We start from the raw sequence: 12139 nt of genomic DNA, 5'->3' as shown, positions 1-12139 counted from the left end.
ATGCAATAAAAAATCCCTTTGAAAGGTTTCTATGCAGACTGTTTAGAGGAACCAATAACTCTGTTCCATCTTTGTTTTGGTTACAGTGATAGGGGAAGCTCCAAGTCACTCTAAGACTGCTCATTCTTGCCATAGTTAATGAATTGACTGTTACAGAGGGAAATTTTTTCTGGGAATTGACTCTTCGCTTCCTTGTATTTCTTTTCAATGCTGTAATGCTGTTTTGGTTATGAAGTTGCTTCACTTTACTCTGTTCTTCCCAGCTGTTTCCCCATTTTTACTTAAAGGCACACTTCCTCTTGGTATTGTTTTCACATGATCTAAGAGGCAGAGTTACTGCTTCATGCTTTCTGCTTGAGATTAGGCACCTCCCAAGAAAGAACAGGCTGCCATGAGTATTGTAACATTCGCTGGACTCCAGACATAACCCTAGAGAAAAGACTAGGTCCTTCACAGGGCCACAAAAACGATTCGAGGGCTGGAGTGCCTCTCCTACGAGGACAGGCTCAGAGAGTTGGGTTTGTTCAGCCTGGAGATCAGAGGGCTCCAGGGAAACCTTATTGCAGCCTTCCAGTACTTAAAGGGGGACTACAGGAAGGATGGCGGCAATCTCTTTAGCAAGGCCTGTTGTGACAGGACAAGGGGTAATGGTTTTAAACTAAAGGGGGCTAGATTTAGACTGGATACAAGGAAAAAATTTTTTACAATGAGCGTGATGAAACACTGGAATGGGTTGCCCAGAATGGTAGTGGAGGCCCCATCCCTGGAAACATTCAAGGTCAGGTTGGATGGGGCTCTGAGCAACCTGATTTAGTTTGGGGTGTCCTTGCTCACTGCAGGGGGGTTGGACTAGATGGCCTTTAAAGGTTCCTTCCAACCCAAACCATTCTATGATTCACTCAGCCAGGAACAGTCAATTTAATCAATGAATGCAGAACTAGCATGTAAATTAATCACTAAAGAAGCTGTGCTTCTCACTGTTTTTCTACCTATTAGCAGACCTTGATACCTCATAGAGCCTAACCTGGCTCCTAGAGCAGTAGCCCAAAAAGGAGTGTGAGTATTTGCAGAACAGTGTGCCCCCTAAGCTTTACATGCCAAGAGGCAACTGATCCCTACCCTGCACCCACCCCAGCTAGAAATTTGACCTCTCTCCCCCAAAGGCAAGGTCTCAGGCCATGAAATCAACTGTTTGCATCCACATAAATTATGCAGATTAGCATCAGACAACCAAGTTTACTGGCAGGACTGGTACATCTTCGGAGTACATTCTTAACTGAAGTCACAAGTGTATTTAGATGACAGAGCCATGAAGCAAAATTTTTCATGTATGCATTAGTTTGCCATTGATTACCAACATCCTGAAGCCCTTCCATGAGATTTTACTTCTGCTAATTCCAGCAGACCATGACTTGCACCCACAGCACCTATGCTATTCCTAAAAAACAGTAACATTTTCATTTTCTTGAGCATGGTACTTCTAACAAAAGTATTAGCTTCCAATTAAACCTATTTCGTTTAAAGAATAAAGTATAGAGCTGAAAATGGTTTTTGACACTTCTGCTAAGTATTTAATGTTAGATTACCATTTGCCATCCAGATTTCATGTTCTGCAAGGCAACAGCAATTCCCGGTTATTTACCATGTGTAGTTCCAGCAGATGTGCACATGTGTTTGTCAGCTGTACGAAGAATGAGTTTTCTGTGCCATTTTCCAATCTAAGAAACAGAACCACTGCTGCAATAGTTTTTCTCAGCTTTGAGAGTACTCTATCCCAGGTTACGTACAGCTTAACACTACAGAACCCTCCAAATTGCTCAGGGAATATTTAAAGGTCTACTACACCTTTTTCAAATCAAATAGTGAATAGATAAAAACACAACTAAGTGTTTACAGTTCTCAAGACAATATACCTGAAGTCCTGCTGCTGGAGACCACAGCAGATTTTTATCACTTGCTTTATTAAATTTTATGATCACTGATTTGACTTTAAATTTTTCTAATGCAACCAAGACTTTGCAGCCTCGTCTGGAGCACTGAGGAGCTGTAGTGGTAGCTTTAAACACTTCCCATACAGGTCATCAAAATTCAGCTGAGGGCCCAAGGATAATGAGGCAGTCGTGCTTGTGACAACTCAGATGACTAAAAAGGAGCAAGTGAGAATCCATGACATACTTTTATCTTACTTCATCCAGCCTACTATTCAGAAAACTAGCGGCAAAACTCCCCTGTTTTTTTGACCTTTGAGATCTGGGTTAATAGCAGTCTGTTGCATTCTGTATTGAACTCAGGACAAAGGGCAGAGACATGCCTCCATCCCAGCCTCCAGCCTGCAAAATGCAGGTCCATCATGTCTGTAGTTTCCTCAAGTCAGTTAAGTTCAAGGAGACCTAAGTCTATGTTTTATCTTGCATTTCAAAGTAGTGACACAAGTTGAAACTGTAGACAAGATAAGATGAGGCTAAGCTTTGAGGTGTTTCAGCTTTGCATGCTTTGAAAGCAACCCATTCCACACTGCAGATCTGTGGTAGTTTTGCTGCCTTAGGAACACTTTCAGGGACATGACAGTGCCACAGGAGCTGTCCTAAAAGTAACAGCTTAGCTTTCTTTGAAGGGTGTCACAATTCAGCCTTTGACTTCAAATGAAGTGTTGTGCTTAAAATACCCAAGACCTCTTTTGAAAGCTACTGAACCACACTTGACCTCTCCTTTTAACAGTCTGTCCACTTTCAGATGTTGGCCAAGGGGACCAGCCCTTCCCTCTCCTGGTGTCAGGAAAGCTAAAGCAAACTTTGCAAATAACTCAAGGGCAGCAGAAGGGATATAAGCAGCCTCTACCAAGGAGAGGAGATGTTTTCCAGCAGATAAAATACATCTGAGCCCATACATCTGAGTCCTGACATCAGTCTTCAGCTGATTATTGTGGCAATTACAGAAACAGCACCAGTGAGCAATGTCCAGCTTTTGCAAGCTTCCCTTTTCAGTGTAGAGCTGATGGCAGTGTTTTCAATTGCTATCAGCTCCTTAAGGCCTTGATCCTATTTATTTTTCAAACTCTTCCATTCCTCTTCACTTCCAGCGAGTTTGTCTCGTTTTAACATGCTATACAACCCAAGCAGAATATATTCCTTGCCCTCCTAAGCCCACTAGCAAGGTCATCTGTGTTATTTGCCTTCCTACTAGCAGACAGTTAGTAAGACAACTCCATTTTACACTGGGCTTCTCTGCTGAGGGATCCCTTTCTGAGTGCCTCTGAGCACTCCACAACAGAAGGCCATGGGGCCAGGTTTCAGACCCTCTCAACAAAAAAAGCTGTATTAATCTTTTGTGACTTTGTACTTTAAAATCTCATCCTCTGGCTTGCTTCAATGGTGGTACACGAGCTAGTGAGCAACAAGTAACGCTGCTGAGAGGCTAGAACTGGACATAAAAGAAATTATGCGATTGGGTTTGAAGAAGGGGATATAAATCATGCAGGGGAGGATTCACTGTAACTTCTAAAGTAGTCACTTCCATCCTAGTCCCTTCCATCCATGTGAAAAAGCACCCTTTACAATGGATTTCTGGCCTTTGCTAGGAACCATGTCGACTGAGTGATATCAAACATATGCCTCAGGTTGTGCACCTTGACTAGGAGCAACTCACTCTCCCTAAACCGCAACATTTCAGAAAACCCTTCCTTACCAGGGCAGGTACCCAGCAGCTCCCAGTTTGAACTCTGTACCAGCTCATGGCATTAGCTCCACGCTTTTTAGTAAGCTGGAAGCAAGTGCAGCTGGCACAGCTCAGGTCCAGGAAATCTCAAAGAAACCGTCACAGGAACTGCAATGCCAGAAGGAGGTTCCTCTGCAATTCGCATAGTCAGTAGCTAATTTAGGCACGTGAATATTTGTTCCAGGGGAATTAAAACCTCTGCTTTTTATAATGCAGTAAAACCAACAGGTTTTACAGCAGTCTCCTGCTCTCTCTCTGTTAAAGATGTGTGTACTAAAAGATGTACTGAGACAGAGTTCAACTATCAAGGGGAATCAGACACAACATTTTGAGTTGCAGGTTGCATATTCCTAACAGCAAGCACAAAAAAGAAACCTGCTTTTTAGACTCTAAGAGCTAGGGAAGCTTTGAAAGTTTAGGACCTGAAGTCCTGTGTGTAGTTTTAACTTACTGACTCAGTAAATTCATGTACAAGTTCATGGAAGGTGACCTGAGATTTGGACAAGTCCAAAGCATTTCTGGATTAAGCTATCCCTACACAGAAAACAGGACATTTATTACTATGTCCTTTACATGATTTAGTTCTAACGAGTATGATTTAGGTGCCTTTAGTTCAACCAAAAGATGCCTCTTTGCTAGATGGTTAGTGCTAACAACCCTAAAATTTCCAATTTTTCAAATTATTATCGGGCATTAAAGCTCAATTTATTACAGTTGTTCCCAAATTATTTTTTGCAAATGATGGAAAGTTACACTGGCATGAAAAATCACACCCAGCTGAGTAAAAACAATTCAAAGCTTCATTGTATTCTGTGATAACAGTTCTGTAATGGGTACACAGGAAAGAGATTTTCCAGTTCAGTATGTACTTAGCAGCAATCATCTGATGAGCAGTGTCCCATGGTGCCCTTGTGATATTAAATATAAGTTTCACCACCATAAGAAGCTTGTTCAAAGCTTAGAATCACAGGGAGCGTGGTCTTTTATGTTAATGTTATGATACATAGCTGATGAAGGGCTTTTGAACTGCAATTAATTACTGCAGAGGGAATAGCCTGGCTTTAGCAGCTGGGAACATTTCCAGGACTTCACCATTAAGCCCAGTTTATGAACAGAAACAGAACTAGGTCAGCCAAACCTGGTCAGGCCATAAGCAAAATGTGATGGTGGAAAAGTGCCAGGAGCCCTTCTTTGTCTCTAGACAAATAGCCTGTGGGATTTTATTACATCTTTATGAGGAAGCTACAGCTACAGAAAGGGGGCATACAAGGTGATGCATACAAGCAATGAGTACCAGACCCTTTTCAGGGATTTCTTCCTGGGATCTTTCCACAGATGGCCCCACAGTGCAAGCAGGCCACAGGAGCCCTGCCTCTGCTGTGACACTCCTTGAGCTGCAAAAATGTGAGTTGTTACCAGTGAGCTGTTAAGCAGCTCAAAGAACTAACACAGACACACAGTAAATCCCACCAGCTTCTGTGGTGACCGTGTCCTAGATGACAGCCTTTTGTGGACCCCTTTCTGACATAGTACAGTGTTCAGGAACACTGTCCACTGGGAACGAAGGGCCGACTGTGCTGCTACAGCATGCAAGTCATCCCATGGGAGAATTCTCACATGGGAAAGCTGAAGGCTGGAGTTACCATGCCAGGTAATTATCACTGATTTTGAAGGGCAACTTCCGAAGAAAGGCAATTTCAAGTTATGCTGACATCAAATACATACATGAACAACCACCATCAGTAGAACCACTGCCTTGGGTACACGGCCAGACCTGTTTGTAACAAGCAGCAGGGTTGTACTACAGAGGTTGCTGCTGGGAGTCCATAGCCATCCTGAGAGCACAGGAAATAAAGTGAGCAATTCTACACACCCACCACATCTTCTCACAGAATTTGGTGTTGCTTGAAAGCACTCCTCTTCTTGGCCAGGCAGCCCTTTGCACAGCTACAACTGAGCACCTGTGACTCACTTCTCAAGTCTTCTGCTGGCTGTTTTTTTCATGTTAGTAGTCACAGGCAGCACATTCCCTCCCACAGCACACACAAATGTAAAGGGCAAAAAGAACACAATTTCTCATCTGAAATGTAGGGAGGTGCCATGACCAACCCCCGACCACCATCCTCAGCTTTGTTTTCATGCTCTTTTGCATCCCTTTACTGACTAGTAATGGCTGACACTCCTCTCTGTAAGACCAAAGAAAATGTTTTTCTTTCTTACCACACAAATGTTGAGATACATAGCTATGTTCTGCAGCTGTATATTTCAAGTCGCTATTTAAACTGTGCAATCTGTCACCTAGCATCCTCATTAGGGGATGTTGGGTTAGCCACCCGCACAATGTCATGCTCTTAAAATAAGTCACATGGGATCTTCACCAGCAAGGTTGCTCACGGTTCTGATTTCTGTCTTGCCTTCAGACTGAAGGGAATGTTTGTGGCAGTACCAAGTCTGTGGAGACTCCTTTGCTAGCTTTCTTTTCTGGAGGGGGACAGGGGAGAACAAGGGTAGATCATTACCTGGGATCATGATCTTCCACAATGGTTAGCTACAGGTCCGTGTAGCACACTGCTGTAGGTCACAGCTTTGCCACACCTAGTTGTTTTGGCTTTACTATATCAATTTGTCTTATCCTGTTTCCTTCACTCCTTAAAATTGTTGGGCGTAATGATGCTACAGCATTATGCATATAATGTTTTATTCAAAATTAAGGTAATTGTTCTAAAAGATTAGTTTGCACTAATCTAGTGTGACCTCTCCTGGGGTTTTTTTGTATGAAAACAAGAGCAAGTGCCTGAAAGTTCAAAGGTAACAACTGAGCCTACAATTTTCCATAATTTCTAAAGGTCTGTCAGCATACCACAGCTGAAGTGAGATCCAAGCTTAACATGGAATTATGTGGTGAATGAAATATTGATTCAATGTCAAGGAAGTGACAACAGCAACAAGCTTAGAGACACTTTTACTGTAATCATATTTAGCCATAATAAGAGCTCAATAAACTGCTGAGTATCTCGGAATTGGCATATGAAGCTGTCACTGGATCTGCGCTGGTATGAAATTCAGGATATTAGCTAAGCCCTGACTCAGGGGTTCCCATATCACACAACCTGCAATTGAGCAAGTTTTTTTATGGCATACAACTCAGGTCTTTGCTGAAATGAATCTTTGGATACTATGGGTAGATCTTAGGACTTAAACCCATCTTTGTTTCTTCTGAAGAAGAAGCCATTTATTTTCACTGTGAACATTTTAAGTCCCTGCTCTAAAACCAGAACACGGACCTTTATCAGCCTGAGCAAAGCTACAGTGCAACTCCAGATATGAACAATCTCTTTGGTTTAATGAAGATAATAGTCTGCAAACCTGTAAACACCTTAAATGGTTTTACAGTGAAACTTAGATTAACAAGGAGCCAAACAGTGAGCAGTTCAAGTGATGGTTCATTTTAACATTTCAGAAAATATCAGGTTAGTGAAAATCTAGTTCCCTAGGGCTCGAATTGAGAGGTCGCTCTAGGACACCTTTCCCCATGTGGTGAACACATGCAGTTCATTGCTGTGCAGCAGAATGCTAGTATGTAGTTCACTTCTCAGTAGAAGACCCTTAAAGTAGGATAATTTGACCTTGCAAGGGATTTGATCCATTCTTGCACCTTCAGAAATGCAGGCTGCTTTTGCCATCCCACCTCTTTTTCAAGCAGCTTTGGTACAGAGCAGCATTTTCCCAGTAATGACAGGAACACTGAGGAATGAGCTACAGCTTCGACACCCGCTTGTTGTCGCTACTCCATAATTAGTATTGTTTGAACTAGCTGGCATTTCTCCTAGAACAGATTTCGCACTCTGTCAATGAGGTTAATTCATTAGTTACATTTGTTTCAAAGCCTCCTGAGCAATCTAATCACTCTGTAATAGTAACTGACTGACCCAAATCTCTACCCAGTAAAATAACAGAATTTGATCCCAATTTGTTACCAGAGGAAGCTTAACCTATTTAAGTTTTTATAGTGACATTGCAGTGCAAAATATGACAAAGATAATTCAGGAAAACTTGGTGTTTCCATATCTGTTTTCTGTATGGGTTTGATTTCAGTCTTTATGGCAATGTCAATATTAGTAGGCTCAAAGATGCATCGTTAACACTCTATTTGCTGTATTGTTTTAGACACACCCTGCATATTAAATAAAATACTGCTTGTACTGGCAGTAATCACATGAACAGCCAGGGTTCAAAACAGACACTGAAACAGTCCAAATTAAGTGAAATTCCATGATTCTGTGAAATGTTGTTTACAACTATCAGCTAGATTTCTCTTATAGCTTGTCTTCGATGGTCCAGGAGTCCTTATGTTCTCAGTTTTCTTAGCTAATCCCCTTTCTGCTAGGCCTGCAAATGAGCCTCTGTGTCTCACTATCTGTGATATTTGAGTGTATTTATATTAAATCCTGTCACAGATTGGGATAGGATGCTTCAACTCCTCCCCCCCCCTTCAGTATTTCAGCTACTGTTTTGGTCACTAAAAGCTAGTCCTGCCTAATTCCCAGGTCAGCAGTCAGAGAAGCATGCTCCACCATGTTGTAAAAAAGCATTAGAGAAAGGTAGCAGTGAGTGTTTAAATTCCACGGGAGTTTTCCATATCCAAGATCTCTATTTAAACATCAGCTTAATGGATTGTGAACCCCACCTGCAACTTCTTTGTGGAACTTTCTACAATCATACTTCCATTAAGGTCACTCTGCTGCTTGTTTTTACTGATGCATTTGGGCTCAGTTCCAAAAGCAAAATTTAGTTGCCCATATGCCTTACGTCCAAGTTCATCAATTGTATATCCTCAAAATTCTTTCCTACACTTTCTGTAGAGTTAGGCCAGAACTAGAGCTGTTTGAGATATTGATTCCATGCTGCTTTCCAGTAACTGAATACCTTCAAGGAATAAGGTACCAAAATCAGAATGAAACCATCTGATTCAGTTTCCTGTAGTCACGGCAATGAGTGGATTTGCCAAATGGGGAGGAGGAGTAGGAGGCTGTCACAGATGGAACTTTGTTATAGACCTAAGCACAGAACCAACTGCATGGGAGCAAGGTGCAGTGGGAAGTTTCACCTCTGGAAAGCTTTTACCCTCAGAAAGGAAAAACTAGTGACAGAAGGCTGACCTACACTGGGCCCAGGTCCCCTCTGTATGCTTAAAGCCCATCAGCCCTCCTATACTCATAAAAATTGTCTGAGTCCCATGCCCTCCCCAGACTCAGAGATGAGCACGAATTTCAGTGGTCATCTTGCCTTTGACAAAAGCAGGCCCAGAAAAGCTGCAAAGTGCCCAAGCTAGCCGCGTTCCAGACCACAGAAAAACAAATCTAGATTTGTTAAAGCTCACAGCAGTGGTGTCAAAGTCATCCTCTTTGCCAATTCACATTAAAGGAGATGGGGCACTTCAGATGCCAGACTTTCTGGAATAGAGTTTAAGAGTGAAGACATCTATCCCGTGTTGCTGTGTGCGTCACAAGCAGCATTTCAGGCTAATCTCAGCTTCAAGTACAGGAAAATACTACTTATTGTTATGGCCTTCTTACATGTAAGCTGCAACAGGAGCTTATATTTTGCTTTAATTTTACAATGCTTATACACAAACTACTATGTAGCAAAAAATCAGGGTAGCAAAAGCTTCACAGAAGGTCTATGGATTAGAGTATTTCAGAAACGCTTTAGATCAACACAGGGTTTTAATGCTCCAATTATTTGTGTGTTGTAGTTGCACTCATTTACAGCTGAGACTACTCTGGGAGTTCTTTTCTACATCTTAGCCTGCCATGAATATTAGAGCTGGAAGAATACAGAGTGTATGGCAGCGGGGGAAACAATCAGCCCCACATACAACAGAAGCTATTGCCTAACTCCTTGCTCTGCTGCTCACTCGGGCAATTTCTGGGAAGATAAGTAACGTGAGGGAATGCTTCTGCTTGAGATCAGGGTAGAGGGAGGAAAAGGGGACTATTATAGCTTTCATTTACTAGCTTTTTACATACGGTTAGCTTATTCAAACAGTTTAATGTAAATGAAAGCATGATGAAACTCTTATGTTTCCCAAGTTTTTATTGTTATTATCTTCATTAATACCCTGAGTGACACTCACAAATGGAAGCAGAAACTACATTTTTTCTCCTTTTTTTTCTTTTTTGTCGACTCAAGAGTTTCTTACTAGGATTACAAAATAAAAACAAGAGAACTAATAAGAATTATACCAATTCCTGCTGAGAAGGAAGAGTGAAGATGACACAGGTATCTACGACCATACTTGCACTCTCCCCCTCAACTGTTCAAACAAGCAGGAGACAACTTTTGCAGTAGACAGCAACTAATGCTGAGAAGGCTTTAGTGCCTCAGCTTGAATGAAAGGCTTCCCTATCTGAGAACTGGAATGGGAAAATTTGCAGTAAGTGATTACCTGGTGAAAAATAAGCTCCCTTTGGTAAACAAAACAATCAGCTCACTTTTACTAGTTGCCCCTTCCCCACCTGCAAGGGGACAGGGGAAGTCACCGCTGAGACGACCCCACATGGCTGATACCCTGGGAATGTGGTGACAAGCTACCGTGTCATGTCCTCCTTCCCCTTTCCTGTGTCCCCACCACGTTCCCATCTGCAGATAACATCCTGGAAGCATTTCTGGTAGAATTCACAAGCACTGACCCAGACAGGGAGGTCAGGACCCAGAGGTCCCTCAGCCCCAGCCTTGTCCCCTTTAATGGTTGCAGACATAAAGACAGTTCATACCCACGTGAGGGTGAAGGCTATTGGCTGTTAACTAGGTACATCTGATCTTCAAGTAACACATTCAGGAGTATCCAAAAACTCAAGCTCATATCACAGCTTCCTTTATCACTGCTATAGTTTGTTTTTTGGTGTAAGCCATCACATCAGGAAGCCTAATGCCCAAGTGTTACTGGGACTATTTAAATATCAGGTACTAGTTACTATGTGTATGGCATAAATTGGTAGCAGCTGCTTACCTCAGGCATAATAGCTCATGTATTATGAGAATTCACTTAGAGGCGACTGACAGAAGCAGCACCGCGGCCATTAATTGAAGGACCTTCCCGCAGCCTCCGTTCAACTCTGTCAGGTCACTGTGGGTTTACAAGGAAGACCTGCAACAGAGTGTCAGTAGATAAGCCAGAGAACAAACACCTGGTACAATACTAAGTGCTATTGCTCACGGTACAATTCAGCGCTGTTTTTTATGATACTCCCATTCTTCCTCCTGCTGCCAAGCTTCCTAAGCTTTTTTTTCTCTTAAGCTGTTTAGGTTAAGAATTCAGTAACAGTGGCAGAACAGCTATTTCCACTCTGGAGATCATCATATGATATGTACCACTTACATTCCCCAGATGTACTTAAAGAATAAACAAAACAAAGCAGAGCAGTTTGATTTTTTTTTGTAGTACCAATCAATGAATTTGATAAATGCATTAATTTTTCAAAAACCTTAGGCTATTCCTAAGATGTCCATACACTGAACTGTTTTGTGTATTGAAGTTTGCTCCATGTTTAATAGCTTTGGAGTTTCAATCCATAAAATATTGACCCTAAGAAAGGATTCAGCGAGGTGAATTCTTAACTTGGCATATAGCTGGCTTGCAAGTGATGTTGTTAATAACAATTGTTTATGCTAATGACAGCAATGCTTCATTACACCATAATTTATCTTGAGTAAATGAGATATTTCACCTATTCCAGGCTAAGAACGCCGTTGTATTCAACACTGCTGTGTCTTTGGCTGGGGTCATGTCAAAGCTTTTGAGGCAGCGCGGTATTTCACATGCTCGATGATGTTCAGTAAGATGCAGCTATGATTCTGGTCAGTGCCTTGTGCGCACCGAGGCAGCTCTTGCAACCCCACAGCTGTCATTTAGAGAGAGCGCTTTACGCACGAACCTCCCGATTTGATGCTTTCCAGGACTCGAGTGGCCGCGGGGTGGGGGAATCTTCGGCCCGTGCCGGGGCTCACCGTGAGGGGCTTCGCCCGCAGCCCCTCAGGCCGGCGCCGCGGCCTGCCCCCCGCACCGGGGGTCTTCCTCCCCTTGCCTGCGGGGCGAGGGGCTGCCGGGCGCCCTGTGCCACCGGCGGGGCGAGCGCCCCGGGCCCCAAGCGCTGAGGGGGCAGCCGCCATGAGGGGAGGCGGAGGAGCCGCCACGCCGCGGGGGAGCGCGAACCCCGCTCTCACCTCACGCCCCGGGACTACATTTCCCAGAGCGCAGCCCGGCGAGGTAAGCGGGGTGTGGCCAGCGGCTTGCGCAGTGACGTAACCCGGGGGCGCGGTTTGCGTGAGCGTGAAGCGGGGAGAGAAAGACGTAACGGGGTGGGAGGGGGGACTCCCGGTGGGAGTGGGGCTGCGCGCGCTGCCGCCGGGCACGAGGGTGAAG

The sequence above is a fragment of the Phalacrocorax aristotelis genome, chromosome 5 (assembly GCF_949628215.1).
Source record: "Phalacrocorax aristotelis chromosome 5, bGulAri2.1, whole genome shotgun sequence".
Lineage (NCBI taxonomy): Eukaryota > Metazoa > Chordata > Aves > Suliformes > Phalacrocoracidae > Phalacrocorax > Phalacrocorax aristotelis.
This window is presented reverse-complemented; position numbering follows the sequence as displayed.